The sequence below is a fragment of the Centruroides vittatus genome, unplaced genomic scaffold (assembly GCF_030686945.1).
Source record: "Centruroides vittatus isolate TY-2023 unplaced genomic scaffold, ASM3068694v2 contig_782, whole genome shotgun sequence".
In the NCBI taxonomy this organism is placed as follows: domain Eukaryota; kingdom Metazoa; phylum Arthropoda; class Arachnida; order Scorpiones; family Buthidae; genus Centruroides; species Centruroides vittatus.
The window spans coordinates 472,533-493,229 of record NW_027122503.1 but is presented as its reverse complement, the minus strand read 5'-3'; the positions used below and the strand labels follow the sequence as shown (position 1 = coordinate 493,229).

General features: G+C 26.5%; 1 protein-coding gene and 1 long non-coding RNA gene across 4 annotated transcripts in view; one reads left to right on the top strand and one right to left on the bottom strand.

The window, feature by feature from the left end:
• The window catches only part of LOC136981593 (uncharacterized), a 55,421-nt gene extending 44,903 nt beyond the window's left edge, over window positions 1-10,518 (top strand). Inside the window, exon 8 of one of the 3 annotated variants that reach the window (XM_067277917.1) lies at window positions 10,242-10,518. The gene's annotated coding sequence lies outside the window, so the exon portion shown is untranslated. The remainder of the gene's footprint in view (window positions 1-10,241) is intronic. The other 2 variants (XM_067277916.1, XM_067277915.1) reach the window with 2 other exon arrangements.
• LOC136981595 (uncharacterized) overlaps window positions 1-14,728 on the bottom strand; it is a 63,008-nt gene extending 48,280 nt beyond the window's left edge. Inside the window, exons 1-2 of the long non-coding RNA XR_010881745.1 lie at window positions 14,511-14,728; window positions 1,056-1,195 (exon numbers count right to left, since the gene is read on the bottom strand). This is a non-coding gene — a long non-coding RNA (uncharacterized lncRNA). The remainder of the gene's footprint in view (window positions 1-1,055; window positions 1,196-14,510) is intronic.
• Window positions 14,729-20,697: the final 5,969 nt, after the last annotated feature.

Genomic DNA, 20,697 nt, shown 5'->3' with positions numbered 1-20,697 from the left:
ATTAGAATATAACAGGAAAAGATGGTTAACAGTCAAATGTTGACCTTATTTTTTTTCTTGATCCATGATTTCTGTGAGGGTGTGGGTTTGGGTGTGTGTAGGCATTTATTTTGCATTATATCTCAGAATTGGACAAGCCAAAAATTTTGAAACTTGGCAGAGTTATTTCTATATACGAGGCTTTGATTCTATTAAAGATTGAATGATTAAAGGTAAATGGGTGAGGAGGTAGAGGGGTTATGTCATATCTTCAGTGGAATCAGACTTAATGAAAATTTTATTCTCTATTGGCATTTACAATTTTTTAGAAAACTCATCCTTACTCCACAAATAAGGTTTTTTCCTTTTTTATAATAATAATATAAAAATTTTAAAAAATAAATCTCGTAACACATGTCACTACACATTTTTTTTAAACTTAAATGTTGTTTTTTTTAAAAAGAGAAATTTATTGTAACTCAACAAAATTATTTCTAGTGCAAAGCTAAAATTAGCAATATTTGTTGGATATAATCATTTTCACTTTTATAACTACTTAAAAAGGATGTTTTGGACAAATAAACTGAAATGATATGTCCTTGAATCCAACATTCTCCCAAGTTCAAGATTTACTCAGAAGATAATTTTATTTAAATGCATTTTGGATCAGAGTTCTCACTGATCTTCCTTTAGTCTATAAACAATAAAATACATATACAGTTAAATTTATTTTTAACAAAGATGCAAAATATTAAAATAAATCACTCACAAAAGGTACAATTTACAATAGAGTTTACACCAATATTTGGGCCTCTCTGACATCAAATACATTAAGCTAATGTATTTATTTGTCCAAAAAACTCCATTTAAGTGATTATAAAAGTGAAAAATTATTTCTTTTAAGCTTTTATTATTTAAGTTTTATATCATAGCATAACTGAAAATTATCATATTTCCTTCCTGGTCCCCTTAACTTCCTGTTTGAGTGCCAGGAAAGTCATGCAAGAACCCTTGCCAGCTTTTTTTTTTATTCTTAAATGAAAAGCATTGAATCAATAGGAACTAGTATCATATACCTAAAATAATTTCTTCAAATCACTCAAAAGAGTCTTTAATTGCTTCAAATCAGCTCAATCTCTTTTCCTAACACTCTCCATCAGTCTTTTATCATTTTCTTGATTTTTACTCTTTCTTCCCTTCTTTCTTTAGTCCTCCACTTCCAAATAGTCATAATTAAATGACCTAGAAGTTTCCTTAGTCATACAGTTTGTATATGCTCAGCTGAGATAAATTACAAATTTATGACCACACCTATGCATTTGCTGAGAGAATATTTTTAATAACTAACATTTCCAGCCTACTGCTGTAGGCCATCATCAGGTTTTTTAAAACTGATTTTAGAAAATGTTCCAAGAATAGAACATTCCATTTAAATTTTAACCTATGAGATATTTTAAAAATACAAATTTAAATGGAAAGAAATTAAATAACTTATGAAAAAATATAAGGATAACAATAAATAAAAATAAACTTAATAAATATACAAGGTTAACAAAATATAAATAAATATGCAAAGAAGAAAAATATAAAAACTATGAGAGTGTACAATACAGCATCATCAACCTTTACATTTCTGGTAAAAAGACGAAAAAATAGCAGAAAAACTAATGTTTTCGAATCTCACATCGAGATCTTCTTCAGGTTCGTTACTAGAATGTAATGGAGTTCGAACTCTTTCAAAGTTTAAAAGATCGAACATCTTGAGCGTGCAATGACGATGCAAAAATATATGATAAATTTAATAGACCTGAGTCTACAATCATAACGTCGTAAAATATTCCGAAATAAAAACGTGACTATCATTGCGGATTCGCCTCAGAAATATACCGCCACGCGTATGATTTATCATATAATTTGATATGATAAATCATATAATTTATGATATGATTTATCATATCATATGATTTATCAGTGATATGATTTATCATATAAATTTATCATATATTTTTGCATCGTCATTGCACGCTCAAGATGTTCGATCTTTTAAACTTTGAAAGAGTTCGAATTCCATTACATTCTAGTAACGAACCTGAAGAAGATCTCGATGTGAGATTCGAAAACGTTAGTTTTTCTGCTATTTTTTCGTCTTTTTACCGGAAATGTAAAGGTTGATGATGCTGTATTGAACATTATGTGTACCGGTACTGACAGGTGAAGATTGTTTATGAGAGTGTAACACATAAGCCAAATATGATTATAGGGGACACGTATAGGTTTTTATGTCCAAATCTTTTTCCAACGATGAACTTCCAGGCTGAAGGTAGTGCGTTTGCATCTCTCACATTCAGGCACTATTCTTGTAAATTTCTATTTTTTCCATATCCATAGCAAGGGTTGGAGAATGTACCTTTTTAATGATGTTCACTTCATTCCATTTTATAACACTAAAATTGTATTACTATGGCCTTTTTCAACATTGTACTCATATTCTTTCAGTCACACCACGGGGTTTCTTTTCATGACCCCAATGTAATTTTTTTAGACCCCTAACTGTTGATTTTCATAAGGTATTTTGTATACTCCAGCCTGTTCTTCTTTCTTTTAGTTTGTCTTTATTATTTCTGAGTAAGTTGTAAATATTAAGAGCTCTGTTGTAAACTATCCTCTGGTTTTTGTAAGTTGCTAGCTCATTTATAGTGCCTCCTAACTGTTGGTTGTATGTAAATTTATTGATTCTATCGATGCTTTTTGGAGACTTTGTTTTCTTTGCAACCCTTGATGAACCCTTCCATGGAGAAGTTATTCTAGAAAGAATTCTTAAACTTACAAAGGAATTCCACTCAATGTTTTAATAGAGAAGACCAATTGGAATCTTGTGTTGAGAAGTAAATCCTAACCTAGAGCTGTAGCTATTGCATTATTAGGTGACTAAGTTTTCTCATAGGTCCATAGTGCTGGCAATATCCATATGCAGTATATATAATATACTGCATATGGATATTGCTAGCACTTTTTTTGCTTTCATGCAAACTTATACTACTATTATACATTTTACACTTGGATTAGTGCTGACTGCAAAAAAGTAAAATGCTAGTTAGAATTTTTTTAGCTTGTTCGTGTAGCTATGAATGATTTATTCTGGTTATCGGACTGCCCTAACGTGAGGAGAGTCAATGGCAAGAAAGTACAGAATTTAGTTATACAATGGAAGAATAAAAACCATAAAAACAACACAAAACCATAAAAATAAAGTTAATAATGTAATATAGATTACTACAGAAAATAATTGTTAAATATTGAACCAATATAGTCAATTTTTGGTTCTATACAAACAATATTCTGACTGTCCAAAATAAATTTCATATTTTTCTTCATTATTTCATATTATTAGATCATCAAAAAGTTTAATTCCTACATCCTTATAATAAGTTCCTGAAGTTCATAAAGTTTTCAGTGAATTTCAGAGATTGTTTATTTGAGAGAGAGTTAACAACAACAGAAATATACAGTTAAAAACCTTTAAAGTTAAAAAATGATAAATAAAATGATTTACATGCTGCTACATAGTAGTATAATAATAAGTAGCAATAAAAATTTAATAAAACAAACAGTTTCAACTGGTTATTAGCTAGGGTAAATAATTTTTACCCTAAGTATGTAGTAAGTTACCCTAAAAAGTAAGTATGAATCTTTAATTTCTTGCCTTTAATCTGCAAAAGTATATAATCCACAAGTGCAATTTTATGTTAACAAAAATAATTTGTCATCATATTATTTGCAGAAGTTTGCATTATTCTTTGTTTTCTTAACATAGTTAGTGACACTTGCTAGTGGCACAGTATAACAATTAAATGTTAAATGAAATACACTGTGTCTAATGACTACTACTGTATAGCAATAATTTGTAAGTTTATTTTTTGTTTAACAAATCAAATGATGCAAACACAAATTAATCAAAAACAGAATTAACTTTTTGCAGAGCTACTTTGCCAGATTTTTCACTCTAACATTGCAAAATTGAATTTAAAGTGAATTAATGATAATTAAATAAATAAAAATAAAATTGATTGCAATACTCCTTCAATATGATTTTTGATTCTTTTAAATGTGATGATTTTTATGAATCTTTTTATTAGTAAAATATCAAAATTAATTCACATCTTTATTAAAAACTTTTATGCTCAATCACTGGAACAAACTTTCTTAGTATTATTGGTTTTAACACAAGGTTTGTCAAGTTCTGAAGATATCCTTCTTGGTTGAGGTTTGGTCAGACACAATTATTATTGATATCTACACTAAAACATTTTAAATAAAGTTCAAAACATATTTTAAACAAATATAGCTTGGAGATGTTTATCGGAGGGCCAATTTACATGTAAATAACACTTTATTCCATTCACAAGTAGAAGTGAATGAAATACAGTGGAATGGTCTATCAGCACCTTTGTCTTTTGTGTCTGCTTGCCATGCAGTGGCTTGCCATCCATGGAAGCTGTGGAAGAACCGCTTTCCTTGTATTTTCTAAAATATAAATACATATTGCGCGATTATTTTCATATTTTAATGTACTTTGAATTAATTAAAATTAATATTTAATTATAACCTCATTATGTATCTTATTACAAATTTCTATACTACATGTGAAAAAAATGATAAGATTGCTATTGTATATTCATATTCCCAATAGAAGTGCTGTATTATTGAATACGAAATAGCTTCCATGACCAAAATATTTGAATCATGTAATACAGCCAGATTATGCACTTGCACAGGCACTTTTCAGAGCATCAACTTCGTGTGGTTTAGCTCTTGAATATCATATAATACTGCCAATATCATATAATGCAAAATATCATATAATGCTGCCAATGATTCTATTCAGGGCAGGCATAGCTTCCCTGTCATCAAATGTCACCACTCCTTGATGACATTAGCAACATGCCACTGTTGCCATGTAAACAACAAGACATCCTGCCATACTTTATCATGTAAAGAAATCATCTAAACATGATTCTATGGCCATTTTTTTTATGTTGTAAAATTGCTGCAGATCATATACAGTAATCTATAATTTTCCTCATTTATCTGCAGATTGTAGGCAGAATTATAGTAATTGCAATATTTCAACTCTTGTATAAAGCATTGTCAACTATTACTTAAACATGTTCAGAAAATATTATATTACTATGATTTTACAGGAATTTTCTTGCAACATTCCTTTCATTATATCCATTAATCTATTTGAATATAACATGATAAGATAGGCCTACAGTGATATTTTATTTGCTATTTGTACTGTTTCATTTAGATGGTAACTTTTAGAATTTAATTTCTAAAAGTCATCATCTAAGTGAAATTTCTATTTATATATAATTAGTAATTATGTTCTCATATTTTCTTGAATGTCTTTTTTTGTATGTTACTATAAATAAAAAGGTTAGTTATATTAACTGAAAATCAGATTATTTACAGACTATAACTGTACTGTTAATTAATTACTTAATAGTACATTTATAACCTGTAAAAAACTTATTAGGTGTTTGGTTAATTCAATATGAGGCTATAGTTTATGAATTTAATTACAATTATCATGCATAAGTAATAATTGATAAAAGTCATATTAATTGTTCATGCACAATTAATAATTGTACATTTTATGTAACCTTAAAAGATAGATACATTTTTAAAATGATATGCATTTATTTCTTTTATCAATTTCTTAAAAATAAAATTATTTTCTAAAAATAACTTTCTAAATATATTTATTCAATTATTACAGAGATGTTTATGATGGTTTTTCAAACCATTAAAAGTTGAAGTTTGGAAAATAAAGGATTACATTAAATGGAATAAAAATGATATGAACAGTAATTTCCTTTATAAGACCAAGAAGCAGACAGAATAATTAAAAATAGGAGTCATACATTACAGTTCTGAAATGACAAAAATGTGAATGGGATTCGACATCACAATATAAAGTAAAAGTGAGTTAGCAAATTGGGGCATTTAGATATTTCTTGTTGAATACCAAACATAAATTTTTTTCACATGATACCTATGATATTTGATATTGGAGTTGAGTTTCTAAGAAGAATCAAGAAAAGTATTCCATGTAAATACAGCAAGAAATGATAAGTGGCTATATGAGAATACAAAACAAAATTTAAATTATAAATATTAAAAATAACTGACATATGTTCAGAATAAAAAGTTTACCATTTCTTTTTATTTCTTTGAATAGTTTACAGATTTTGATATGCAATTCATAGATTCACAAATTAACTTGAGAAACCAAGAAATGGTAAAATCAAACCAGACAAAAGCATTGAAAATGAGATGTATATGAAAATAATAATCCATTTACATACTTGCCAATCTTTAGAATGGGGAATAGCTGGGAAGGTGGTAGAAAAGTGCTGATTTTTGAATAAAAATGCTGAAAGCATAAAAATTCTTTTTTAACATCACTATTGCACAATGATTATATTAAATATCTTTAATAAACAAAATTTGATGTTATCTCTGTATGATAGCTTATAAAATTATTGCCATAAACACTCAAGAATATGGCAATAACTTTATATTCTTTTACATTACAATTTTAAAAAACTCTAGCAACAAGTTATATAACTTTCCTGGCTGTTATGAGATTTTATTTTAAAAATTGCTTTTTAATTATTAATCATAATAAATAAATAAATAAATAAAATTATATTTGGTGTCATCTATTATGAGATTTTGTTATAAAAACTTTATATATTTTTAATTATTATAAAATAGCAAAGGACTTAATTTTGAGAGTAGAAATGAGTTTTATAAAGATCTGTAAATGATAACAATAAGTAAAATCTTCATTAAGCCCAACTCCATGTGAGATATGACATGTGACCACCCTCTATCTCCCCTTTCTCTGAACCTTTTATCACTGAAATTTAATAGCATCAATTCATCTAATACACAAGCCTTCATGAAAAATTTCAGAAATTTTTTATACAAAACAGGAATTATTAAGCTTCAAACAGGATGAACAAAATTGTACTCTACGCACACGCACACACACACAAATACAGAAAAACCCTTGAATTATTTTGCATTTCTTGATGTTTCAAAGTTTCCTGAGTTCAAAAATGTAAAAATTTTGAGGGGTTATTTTTGATTGATCACCACACTTTCCCTCTGTTATATATAACAGAGCCAGGAAAGTAAAAAATGGTTTAACTGAAGTATACATGAGTGTTTTGAATATTTCAGTGCTTCACTCAGATCACCATGTTTTTTTTGTAAAATTTTCTTGTAAAGAATCTCATGTATAATGCAAATCAAGATTTCAAATATATTCAAGTTTTGGGAAGATAAAAAATTTCAAAGAAATTTAGATATATACCTTATTAATTTACCTTACTTTGTACATTTTACAAATTAGAAATGACAAATGAATATACATATCTATGTATATTCATTTTTCTAAAAAGATGTACAATTACTACAATGTATAACTTGTATAGGGGCTGATAAGGGACAAAAAGGTCTGAAATGCTGCATTCCCCAGATAATATAAACCAATAAATGTTGATTTCCTAATCGGCAATATTTTCTATTTTGTGTTTAATAAATCTGGTATCATAATGGATGTTGATGGCCATTAATGAAAGTAGCAGACAACAACCAGACATGAAGCAAATACAAGAAATAGAAATGTCTTATAAAAGAACATAAAACTTATTTTTAAAAATTCATGAAATTGATGAAAAGAATTTCATAAATTTTTCATCAATAAAAGTTTGTATTTAGTTATCTTTTGTAAAAAATCTTTTGTAATATAAATTAAATATTACATATATTTAATTTATATTTGTAATATTAAAATATATATTAAATTTATATTTTGTAATATAAATTAAATATTACATATATTTAATTTATATTACAAATATTATAAATATTACATATAATTTTTTTTTAGTTTTGGAGGATTAGGACATTTATTTTCTTATAGTTTTGAAAAATATATGCATGTTTTGCAATATGAAAATAAGAAAATATTTCTGGAAAATATTTCAGTGTGTCTTATTTTTTTTTATTTTTTTGAGGAATTTCAGTTATTTTGCTCAATGATTTAGCTATATTTAGAAAAGCTTTAGAAATCTAATAATTAAATACTCTGGATCATATTATAAATCTAATTGTACTCAAATTGATTTAATATTGATGAATGTTTTGGATTGCTATGTAGCATTACTATAAATCTAAGAAAAATTAGTCAATACATCTGACGATATTTATTTATATATGGTAATGAAAAAAAATATTTTCCTCACTAATTATTTCAAAAACAAAAAAATTCACTGTTAAAAGGTCTTCAGTGATTACACTAACAAGTTGAGCATGTACTAAATAATGGTGCCACCATCTACATCCTGCCACCTTAAACCATTAAGGATGAAAGCTATCTCTATCTGTAATGGAAGTAGATATCAGTGTCAATTAAGTAGAAAGTGACAAAACATGTAATATAAGCTTTTTTATTTTAAAATACCAAATGGAACCCCAAAACAGTCTGTACTTATATGGTACCCATATGTACACCACTACTAAAGGTACAGATGAATGGAACTGAATACAACACATACATACAGGAAAGACATTGGCTGTACACAAGGTGTTTAGCTGGTGGAAAAGAGGGTAAAGGAAAGGAGGGAAGGAGGAAGAGGAGATAGACAGTAGAGAAAGGTAGGATTCCTCTGAATGGCATACATATGGCTACTGTACCCTTTACATTTCTTGTTGGTGTGCAGTTTTTAGGCTACAAGGCTGTAGTCCCCCAAAGGGTCTAAAAGAGACCTGAGTGTAGCAAATGCCAATAATTGAGTGCTGTCATAAATACCTAAGTGTAGAAGTTAGTGCCAAGTGGCTGTTAGTAGGAAGACTTATATCTACTTAATACTAATAAAACTGAACACGAGCGTGAATCTCAATACTATTAACAACTAGACAGACAATGCGAAAATGAATGAACACAATGACAAATTAGATGAGATGGACAGACCGACTGAAGACAAACAAGCAAGACCCCAATTTTTTTATAATTTTTAAAAAATTTTTTAATTTAATTTTTTAAAAATTTACTTATTTATTATTTTTTTAAACATTAACTTACTAACTAAACTAACCTATCATAACCTAGGACGAATCTAACCAGAGAATTAAAGCTAACAACCCTAGTCTAATGTAACCTAACCTATCATAACCTAACTGGAAATCAAGCTAAGAGTCCCTAATCTAACTTACAACTAGGACTAACTTAAAATAACTGAATTTAGACTGAAAAGAAGATGGAAAATAAGAATTAAATTACAAAGTTGAAATGCAGCTACATACCAACAGTTGAAACAAATCAAGCGATTATTTTCATATTTTAACGTACTTTGAATTAATTAAAATTAATATTTTATTATAACCGCGTTATGTATCTTATTTCTATACTACGTATGAAAAAAATGATAAGCTTGCTATTGGATATTTGAATATAAATTCTTATATGCATATTCCCAATGGAAGCACTGTATTGTTGAATACGGGACAGCTTCCTTGGCAAAAATATTTGAATCGTGTAAAACAGCTAGATTACATGCATTCGCACATGCACTTTACAGAGCACCAACCTCACATGGTTTAGCTCATGGATGCTACACACCAAAATATTGTATAACGCTTCCAATAATTCTATCCAGGGCTGCACAGCTCTCCTATCATCAAATGTCACCACACACCACTGCAAATTTAACAATTATGTTGATGCTTATTTTTATTATGGACAGAGATAGCTTCTCTATCACCCAAAACCTAAGAGGAGAGACAAATGGTTGCACCATTGTTTAGCACTTGTTGCACATACATTGGCAAAAGGTGTACTATTCATTTTCAGAATAGTCAGCTGGAAAAAGACTTTTATTATCACATTGTTAAATCTTTTAATATTCTTTCAACATTTGATGCCTGTTTACTTTCTGAGTAAGTTTATAAAGTTTTTGAAATAATATATTATATCAAGTTTTTAATAAAATCATTTAATAGAACATTAAATGATTATATTTTATTTATATATTATTATTTTATCTGTTACAACTTACTTGTAGTAAATAAGTAAAACTTTCACAGAAAAGAAACTTTTTCTTATTCATTAGGCATTCTTATTTAAAATTTAAAATAAAGTGGTAATACAAAAACAGTCTAATTTCTTGAATATTACTTTTTTACAGTATGAAGACTTGGAGAAAGCTTTTCACTGTACATAAGCTAAAGATTAAAATGGAGATTTTGCATAAAAAATATTTTCTTTAAATTTAAAAACAGCAACCAACCAAATAACTTATTTTGCTATTAAAAATATAAGTTATACCTGAATATTTTTAATATGATAAATTTTATACTAAAATTTATTTAATGTATAGTCACTTCAATACATACAAAATGCAGTACTGGTATTTTATATAGTGTATAGTAATATAATTGTTAAACTTTCACATAAACAAAATTTTATATATGAAAGTTTGATTAATGTAAATAGATTCATTTAATTGTTTTAATAAAAACAATAGAATTTACTTATTAGTCTAAATGTTTTTATAAAATATTTGTAATTTATTATTTATTTTGAAATATTTAAGAAAAGATTTTTTATTTAATAAAATATGATGATATGTATAATTTTTAACATATAAAAAGTTTGTTTTCCTTCTATTTGTTATCTACGTTATTCATAAGTACAGTAATCAATGAATATATCAAAGATTGTTTGCAATGCTGGCTTCATGGTTAGGATTTCCCAGGATCCCGGGACAAACAGAAGACGGGGAAATGAGAAACCCTATTTCTCATTTCCCCGTCTTCTGTTTGTCCCGGGATCCTGGGAAATCCTGGGATAGAATGAATTATTTTTAAGATATACAAAATATCTTGAAATCAAATGATATAATTATTTTTCATTTTCTAAAGTAATTTAATATGTTCTGCAACTTCCAAAATCATGTTAATGCTGTGTAAGATATATATAAAAAATTACCTTTGAATTACTTTGAATTACGTAAAAATTTTCACAAATAGAAAAAATTTATTAAAGTTTGCTGGAAACTACATACAACAACAATAAACATGCTTTGAATTGAGTTGAAAATTTAAAAAAATGAACTTAAAAGGTAATTTTTGTGATTTAAATAAAACAATACAAAATATGATTGTAAATTTTTATTATAAGATTTTAAAAAGCAAAGATGGTCAATACTTCGATCACTCAATCTGATTCTTATTTTACTAATGAAAAGTCCTGCTACCGAGAATGCCCTTTCCAATTCAATTGATGTGAGTGGAATACTCTTTAATGCATTTAAGAGAAGACAGATGTTAGGTGTTTTTTTCAGCTGTAGCCTAGAAGATTTCTGGTTTGTTTTCAAGATTGTAGTACTTCTTTTGCTCTCTAGTATTCTTGATTTGTTTACATTGTCTGCTTTAATAGAAACATCAAGCTTATAACCCAATAATTCGGCAGTTCATTTGGCTTTAATAATCAGGTTTATGAAGAAAAACTTCATACTTGCACACTTCGTACTTGTTTCTATCCTTGCCCAATTTGCACAACCTGGCATTATGCAGTTATTGAAGCCACTGGACATGATTAAAAATTAAGACAGCATAAGCACAATTATTCCAGATATTACAGATTCTGACAAGTAAAGAATTTTCCGAGTCCTGCCAGAAATAAGCTACATATTGATTATTGACCATTTGTGACATGCCATAACGAGCAAAAATTTAAAACACTAACAAGTAGATTTAAAATTAATAAATACAAATGTATTCTGACAGTTTACGAGTTAATTATACTTTCTATTTGCAAAATTTCCTCAACCTTAACACAAAATAAGAAAAAAGTGAACTTTTAAGAAATTTGTGGGATTTCCCAGGATGAAAAGAATTTCCTGGGTTAAAAAACTGCGATCCCGTTTGAGAAACCCTATTCATGGCTGTCCAATCCTACAGGATCCTGTGTTTAGAAGAGCTTAGAGGCGGTTAAGCATTTATTATAATCACCAGGACTCACCTATACTGTTAAGAATAACTGACTGATAATATTAAGTGGAAAAAGTAAATATAATTACAATTGGTAGAAATCTGATTTTATTGATTCTGATAATGCATAAACTTTAAAAATATGTTCAACTTGAAGATCTATTCATTTATTATTTATTATTATTATTAACTTATGTGTTTTGAAATGTGCTTATTATTAAAACATTAGACAACTCATAATATCCAAAATAAGAGAATTCTACTATATAATACATTATTCACTCTGTTTATTCAAAATCTCCAATAGGCTAATTATTATTTAATTATTTATAATATGTTTATCATATTTATTAATACTACCACACCCTTTTATATAAGTTATGTTTTCATTTTCAATTTTATTGTTATCTTCCCCATTATATTATTTTTTAAAAATATTATGAAATATACATTCTTTCAATTTGTGGTTTCAGAATTTAAAGTTAAAAAAAAAAAAAAAAAATGAATGTTGCAACTCTATCAAAAGATTAATGGTTTTATGAATTCTTTTAGATTCAGTATTTAAATTTAACATAAAAAACTAAATTTAGTACCAGTTTGTTCCATTTATTATTACATAAAGTATTATACAATTCTTTAAAAAATTTGATATATTACATTTAGACAATGAATTTTGATTAGAAAATTTTATTCTTTTAAATTCTAAGTAAACTTAATTATGAATTCTACAGTATGTACAGTACAAATTTATCTAAACTGCTTATCATTATTAATAAGAAACAAAAGCTTCAAAGAATAAATCAGTTTATATCAACTATATTATGTAAACTAATAAATATCCACCACATTTTGCAGTATATAAAGCATTTTATTTTTCAAAATTTGACCTTTAAATTATTCTACATTCAGACTCAAATTGAGGCATGGATGATCTAGATATCTCTAGTTTAACGATCCAAACAATTTTGGAATAAATATATATAGTACACTGGATATAATACCATATATTCCGGCGTATAAGACGACCCCGACTTTTACAGTTAAAATATAGAGTTTGGGATATACTCACCCTATAAGACGACACCCGACTTTTGAGATTTTCCCAGGTTGAAAAGTCATCTTAAACGCTGGAATACTTGGTACTATTCTTGCAATAAAAGGAATAATTTGATGTTTTTTTAATACACAGCCAGTGAGAGGAAAAGGAAATCAAGACTGCAGCCCTGGGGCTTAAGCCTCTATGAGATCTGAGAAAATTAAGTTATTTAATTTCAAGTACAGTACATAAAGGAAGAGAAAAGAAATGCAATAAATGAGAGCATCTCATCAGAAGGTGTCTGAGAGTCCCTAGCCCCAGGATCTCTCATGAAGGCTATATTTACATGACAAATACAGTAGTTTTTCTGATTTAAATATTCATTAACACACAAGCTTGCATATCTTGAAACAAGCTACATCTTGAAAGTTAAAAGACTGTGAAGCACACTTTACCAATACAAAAAGTAAAATTTCAAATAACTTAAAATGTTTTCTTAAGTAAACAGTTATTTAACTAATTACATGATATTTATGTGATAAATGTAATTAATTTTTAGTTTTGACATAACACCTATTTTTCATTTTAATAATCCTTATTTTTGAAGAAAGATGAAGAATTTCTGTGTTCCCCTTCAATTATTTTCTTGTAGAAGAATTTTAAAATATAATTATAATCCTTGCTTTTTTTTACTAGTTTTATTCACCTTATTCTTCGATTTTTGATAAATTTATCTAGGCAATATCTTTAGTTCAGTATTTTATTTGTTTTATCTTTTCAATGAAACTTTTATCATATTATCATCCTTTTTTTTTATTATATTTGATTTATAAGAGCAAGATGAAATGTTTAATTTTAAATACATTATTTATTAATTATAAATACTACTGTAGTACTAAATAATTTTTATCATTTAAATATTTACCTCATATATATAATTTCAAACCACAGTAAATTTAATTGGAAATATTAAAATAGAATAATAATTATTATTTCTTTATGACTATTCCAATTTGGATAAATTTATTATAAAAATAAAAGTTTAAAACTGATTTTACAGTATAATGCTTAATGCTAGCAAATAGTTAATAAATGATCATTTAAAGAAAATATATTTAGTTGAGGTTAAAAAGTTTTTTAAAGAATGGTTAATTTAGTCTAATAGGAATCCGAGATGGCATGTTTTAGAATAGCTTATATATTTTTTTAAGTAAAAAATATTTAATCTATATATATAAAAAAATAACTACTACTATATATTGATGTTTATTATAATAACATACGTTTATATGAAAATAATTAAGTATTAACGTAGTAAAAAAGAGTGGATATCCACATTTAAAGGTAGTTTTATAAATGTCAATGCGTTTCAAAAATTTATACCTTAGATTATCATAAATAAATTTAGTGGTTAAATTTAACAAACCTGAAATAAAAGTATAATTCTCGATACCGTTTTCAACTGCCTCAAATGAAAATATGAATGCATCAGCGGTCAATTCTGGAAATATATTAGAAACGAATCTATTAAGAAACGTTCATTGATCACGAAGATAAATGATCCAAAACTGAAACTGAAATTCAAACAGGCGAGTCAAAATATTTTTTATTGCGTATTTGATATGATAATCTCATACTACTATATTAACAGGATGTAAAGCGTTGATAGATTCTAAAAAAAGCTGATATTGTGCAAGCTTTCTTATTTAATTGAATACTTTGTTATAAACCAAAACTTTCAAAGTTAGTATGGAATTTTGTAATTATTCTGAAAAGAGACCACGGGTGGTTCAGTTAAATACTTACAGTAAGTGAATCCTGATTTAGGAGTCGATATCGTATACAGTGTGTACCCAATTTACTAATAGTCTATATACGAGAATTCGATACGAACAGCGAATGCAATAACCGATATATGAGGGAACAAAAACTTCTAATGAAAAGTGAATCCTATATGCACTTCGATTTGGCTCGTAGGTTCCAGTTTCTACTTTCTTTGTTTCATACACACAGTATGTTCGTTTGAATTAGGTCCGTACATTTTAAAGAGGTGGTGCTTAGTATCGCTCTATCCTTACTTTAGAACCTCTTCTATCATTGATTTCAATTTAATTAATTGAAAAACTATTTTATTTTACTTGTTTCCTGCTTATTATTGTCTTAGCTTCTTTGTTTTTTTTTTTTTTTTTTTTTACTATTTAATGAATAAATGTCTGATAACTTATTAATGTCTGTGCTGTTTTCATTTTGTATTAGTTCCTTTTATATTGATGAATAACTTAATGAATAGTTTTATTTAGGATCATAGGTTGATAAATAAATAAAAGTGATGGCTGGATGGCCAGGCAGTTATGCCTCAGCCTACCGATATGGAGACCAGGGATCGAACTTGGGCGAATAAGGGATTTTTCTGGTAGGTTGTATCCCGGATATGTCTGGTTCCATCCCTCATCACCCGGATGCCCCTATCGTGGACCTGATCTAACCCACGATAGGCATGGAAAAAAGGCCTTTGCGTACACAAGACGAAAGTGACAAATAACACTAGATAGAAGTTTCGTAATGCTTGTATGTTTTGCGTAATGCTTGTATGCTTGTATGCGTAATGCTTTTTCGTAAAAAAAATCTCCAATATTTCATTTTGGAGATTTTTTTTCATTTTTAACTCTCCGTCCTGTGGGCATTGAGAATGCCTTCCGTGGAAAGTGATTTTTATTTTTATAACAATTTAGTAATACAAAAACTAAATACAGTAATTTGTTATGACAACGCTTGACTTGGTTATTGAGTAATTTTTTTGATGAAAATATAGGCGGATCCCGGTTCTTTTGGTTCCTAATGACTAGTCATTAAGATTTTTGCCTTAAAGGCTGAATTTTGAAGTAAAATATTTTACCGAAAATCGAAATCGCATCCTTAGGAGAGTATGTATACTAAATTTAGTTGAGATTTGCCCATTAGTTATTTCTACAGAAAGCTTTCTGATTCTTTAATTATGTTTACGTTAAACTCGTACCTTAATTTCTGTAGTCTTATACCAAAAGTCATATTTTGCTTTCTTCACTCAATCAACATTTAAAGGAAATGTACGGTAGAAATAGTTACTTAAAATCTGTTTCAAGACAATATTTATTTTACACTCGTGTTACTTGGCTGTTTAAAAAGTGATCTTAATTTAAAACGCATTGATTCAACTTTCGGTATTGAAATTGATATAGCAATAAAGCAACACCCATTATTACACTCAACTCATATCTTAATTGTCATATAGGCCTAAATTTGCTATAAAAACTTGCACTTTGTTTTATAATTTCACCAATATTTCAAAACGATTACTTCTGTAATAAAATTATAAATTCTATTGCATATTTCATTATATATTCAAACGTGCAACATGCATTTTTTTTTCTTTTCTAATTATAAAGAAACAAAGAACATTTCTCCTGACTTTTGCTGAATTAAACTATAAATTTTAATTTTCTTGTCGGAAGTCAAAATTAAGAAAAGCCCTGCGACATTTTATATGCAAACTTTTACAAAAAAATTTTGAATATTTTTAAATGATTCCGATTACAAACGTTAGTTTAAAAATATTTATATTAAAATCTATTAGTTAAGATTTTATGATAATTATTTCATAACATTCTTATTACTTAATAAATGTTCTCGATCGTAAAAAATTTCCTATAAACTATTATAAAATATGATGTGTAATAATATGAGTCATATTCATCGATACTTTTCTTACTTGTAATATATTTCTGTATGAATTATTCTACTTTTAATATTTTTCCTTTACGAATATAGAAATATATTTATTGTATTAAGTTTATAATGAAAATAGGTTTAAACAGATAACAATCTTTACTGAGGGGCGTTTTAAAGTATTTGTTATTTGATCTTCTTACTCGATCTTCTCGAATAATTTGATAACGACTTCAATGCATTTATCAAATTTCTCGAACATTTTAGGCTTCAGAAACAAAATTCTTTATGCAAAACTATTATTAAAATATTAATTACATATTTTAAAATGATTTTGCATCGCCAAATTATATGTCAATCTCTCAACCTCAAACCGGTTCGTAGACTTCGTTAAAATAATACATATAAGTTAATTTTTATTATTTAATATTCTTTAATTTAGCACCAGAATCAATTTTGTAACGTTCCTAAAAGAGATAAATTAAAATAATTAATTAAATAAAAATATAATTATTCAAAATTGAAGGATTCATCACTTAGCTGTATAATAAATAATTTAAAATCGTTAATATTTCATTTAATAGACAATTAAAAGTATTTAATTATTTATATAATAACAAAATGCAATTTTTTTTTAAATTTATTTTTTATTTTCTTTTAAAAAATTTAATATATTATTCATAAAATTCGGTTTGTCACCAGAGTCCTGAATATTTTAAATTTATCTTCAATTATTTATTTATAATTTACTTCCTAAATCATTAAGTTTAATAGATCAGAGGGAAAAAAAATTAGTTTAAAAAATATTAATATTTTTAAATTTACAATTTAAAACTTTATTAAATTAGAAAAAGTGATTTATAAGCGAAATTTTATGATTGGTTCCATGTAATCAGCTCATTTTGTTGATTTAACTAACCACGTGTTACTTTATTACTTGATTTCTTAACACATTCAGTCAGGCTGTTGTGTCATGGTGGACAGATGATAGGGAAAATGATTAAGGAATTTGTCATAAAAAATGTAGATTTATTCGAAGAAATTTATTTGAAAAAATCTACAAATGAGAATTAACCATTAATTCTTCTAAATTAAAAAGAAGTCGAGAAACTGTAAGTGATTTTAAGTTAAATTAATTATATATAGGTTAATAAAATTAAACTTTTTAAAGCTTTATTCCTATAAACATGATTAATAAATATGATATAAATTGATAAAATAAATTGATTTTATTTAATTTATTAAGGAGAGTTATATTTATACTCCTTAAGAATGAATTTTATATAAATTAAACATGAATTTATTAAATAATTAATAATAGATTCAGCATCAAAATTGCAAAATTATTAAGAAATTTGGATATTTTTTAGAATAGGTTAATTGTATTAATCTATATAAAGAAATAAATAAATAGAATAGATGTCTATCATTGAAATAGGTTAAAAGGAAAATGGAACGGGAGTTTTAAGATTAGTTAACAACCGTTGACAAGATTTATATCTTTTATGAAGTAAAATAAATGAAATTCTACAGAATTAATGTAAATATATACATTAAATGAGTGACATAAAGGATGAATACTGTATATCTTTATAAAAAATAGTATTTTATTTACGTAAAAGTAAGGAGATAAACGTGAAATATCTACTTTATGAACTTTGAAAATTCGTAAACGGCCTATTTGTTATTATTGTATTACTCTTAAGAGGTTGGGTCACTAGTGACCCGTTTGCCACGTGTTATTTTGAATTGTGTCTCTTGAATTGTAATATCGTATATATTCTATTTTTATATATAAAATTATGAAATTATATGAAATAAAATAGAGATTTTTATATTCTAGGTCAGTTTATTAGCGATTAAAATCACATAAATGTTAGTTCTTTGTGATTTATTTCATTATTAAACGTTCGTTTTATACTAAATAGTTATTAGAAGTGAATATTTTTGTTCAAGTACTTAGAGAATTTTATTAATAAATTTTCTAGTCAGTAATTGAAATAAATTTAGCTTTTATAATTAAATTTGAATTATTTTCGTTAAAAAATTATTTAAAATTTTACGCACAATACGAAACAAAAAGCATCAAATTTTTCAATTTTTATATTAAATTTGAAAAAAAATTTGAACAATAAATTCATGATCTAATTGTATTATTTTCTCATAAATTTTTTTACATTTTAATGAATTTATATTATTTATTTATGATAACATTGTTTAGAAGAAGCAGAATTTCGTATGTGCTGTAATAATGCCATTATTTGTATTCTTTTAAGTGAATTTCTCCATTGTTTGTTGATGGCGCAAAGTATGCCATGTTCTTATTCGCAATAATTTCTAGTTTTTATATAGGTTACTCTTCAATTATTTTGTTCATCTACTTGACTTTTAACTTAAATATTCTCCACAAAAAAAAAAAACATGTAAAAATGAAATACAATGAACGTAACTAGGACCAAATTCACATAAGTTATATTCTAAACAAATGATAGCTTGTGGCTGCCCGCTACGAAAATACAGTTTAAACTTCACGCTTTTAAATTTACCATAATTTAATGGAAAAAGGAAGGACATATACAGTATTAATAGGGTTAAAAACATCTAAATCCTATCCTGACCGTAGCAGTAAATACTAATATATTTTAGTATTATAAATCTGCATTCATTTTAAGTAGATAGAAATTCAGAAATTCCAAATAACATATCAATTACTCTCATCTTGTAGAAGAGATAAAAATAAACTTTTGTAAAAAGGAATTTGTACTTTTGATAAATATGTTTTTTAAACTTATCAAGTCGAACTTTATACGAAAAGAATAAAGTCTCATATATATATATATATATATATATATATAGCTAAGAATACATATTAATCAAAATCTAAGTTGATTGCCTCGCCTTAATTAATTAATTAACAATATTAATTACATCTAAAAAGCTCTAATCTTTCTCTAAATAGAGTAGGGCCTAATAAGTAAAAGTTATATACACATATTATCAGAGTATTTACAGATTATTTATAAATCTATATATAAGAGCCTCAAAAGATATAGCTTATTCTGTAGGTTATATATTAAAACCTATTTCTGTTATAAATAGAAAAAAATTAATGTGTAGTTTTAATAATAAAAGCGATCAAAAAGCGAGTTTTGATCGCTTTTTATTATTAAAACCACACATTAAAAAAATCGCTGTGCCCCTGTATTACAACCGACGTGGTATAGGTGCACAGCGGTTGTAATACAGGAGCACAGCGATTTTTTTTTATAACTTTACACATCTTTACACTATCAATCTATGCCAACCTATATTAAAAAACATTTCAACACAAATTACAACTGAAAATTTTATTTAAAAAAAAGATTGATGGTTTAAAATGTCTAATTATAAACTTATTTATAATTTTAGCACGTTTTTATAAACTACCATAAATTATGAAACTTTTAAAGACGAATTCCGTCATGTCTTGCCTGTAGCCTTGCATTTTGTTTTTTAATCAGAATAACAATCGAATTTAATTTTAATGATTCGGTATTTTAAAACATAATTCGCATTTTTTTATCATTAACATTTTATTACTCTAGTAAGATCATTTTTTATAGTTTTTGTAATATAATAAATTAAAAATTATTTATTAAATTAAGATTAATTTTTCAAGAATTAATGACAAGTGTATATCTTTTAAATGAAATTAATATACGTTAATGTGAAAATAAAATGTAATAATTGATGTGAATTAAGATGTACTGTACAGTACAGTACATCCTGATGGATGGATGTAGAGTCAGTTTTAGAATTGTGCCCTTGAATTGTATAATAAATTTAAAACACGAGGCCCTAAACTATAGCCTTGTTGCATAAGGTCCTAAACTAGTTTGCTTAGCTCTGGAAAATCCAGGTTTCTTGTA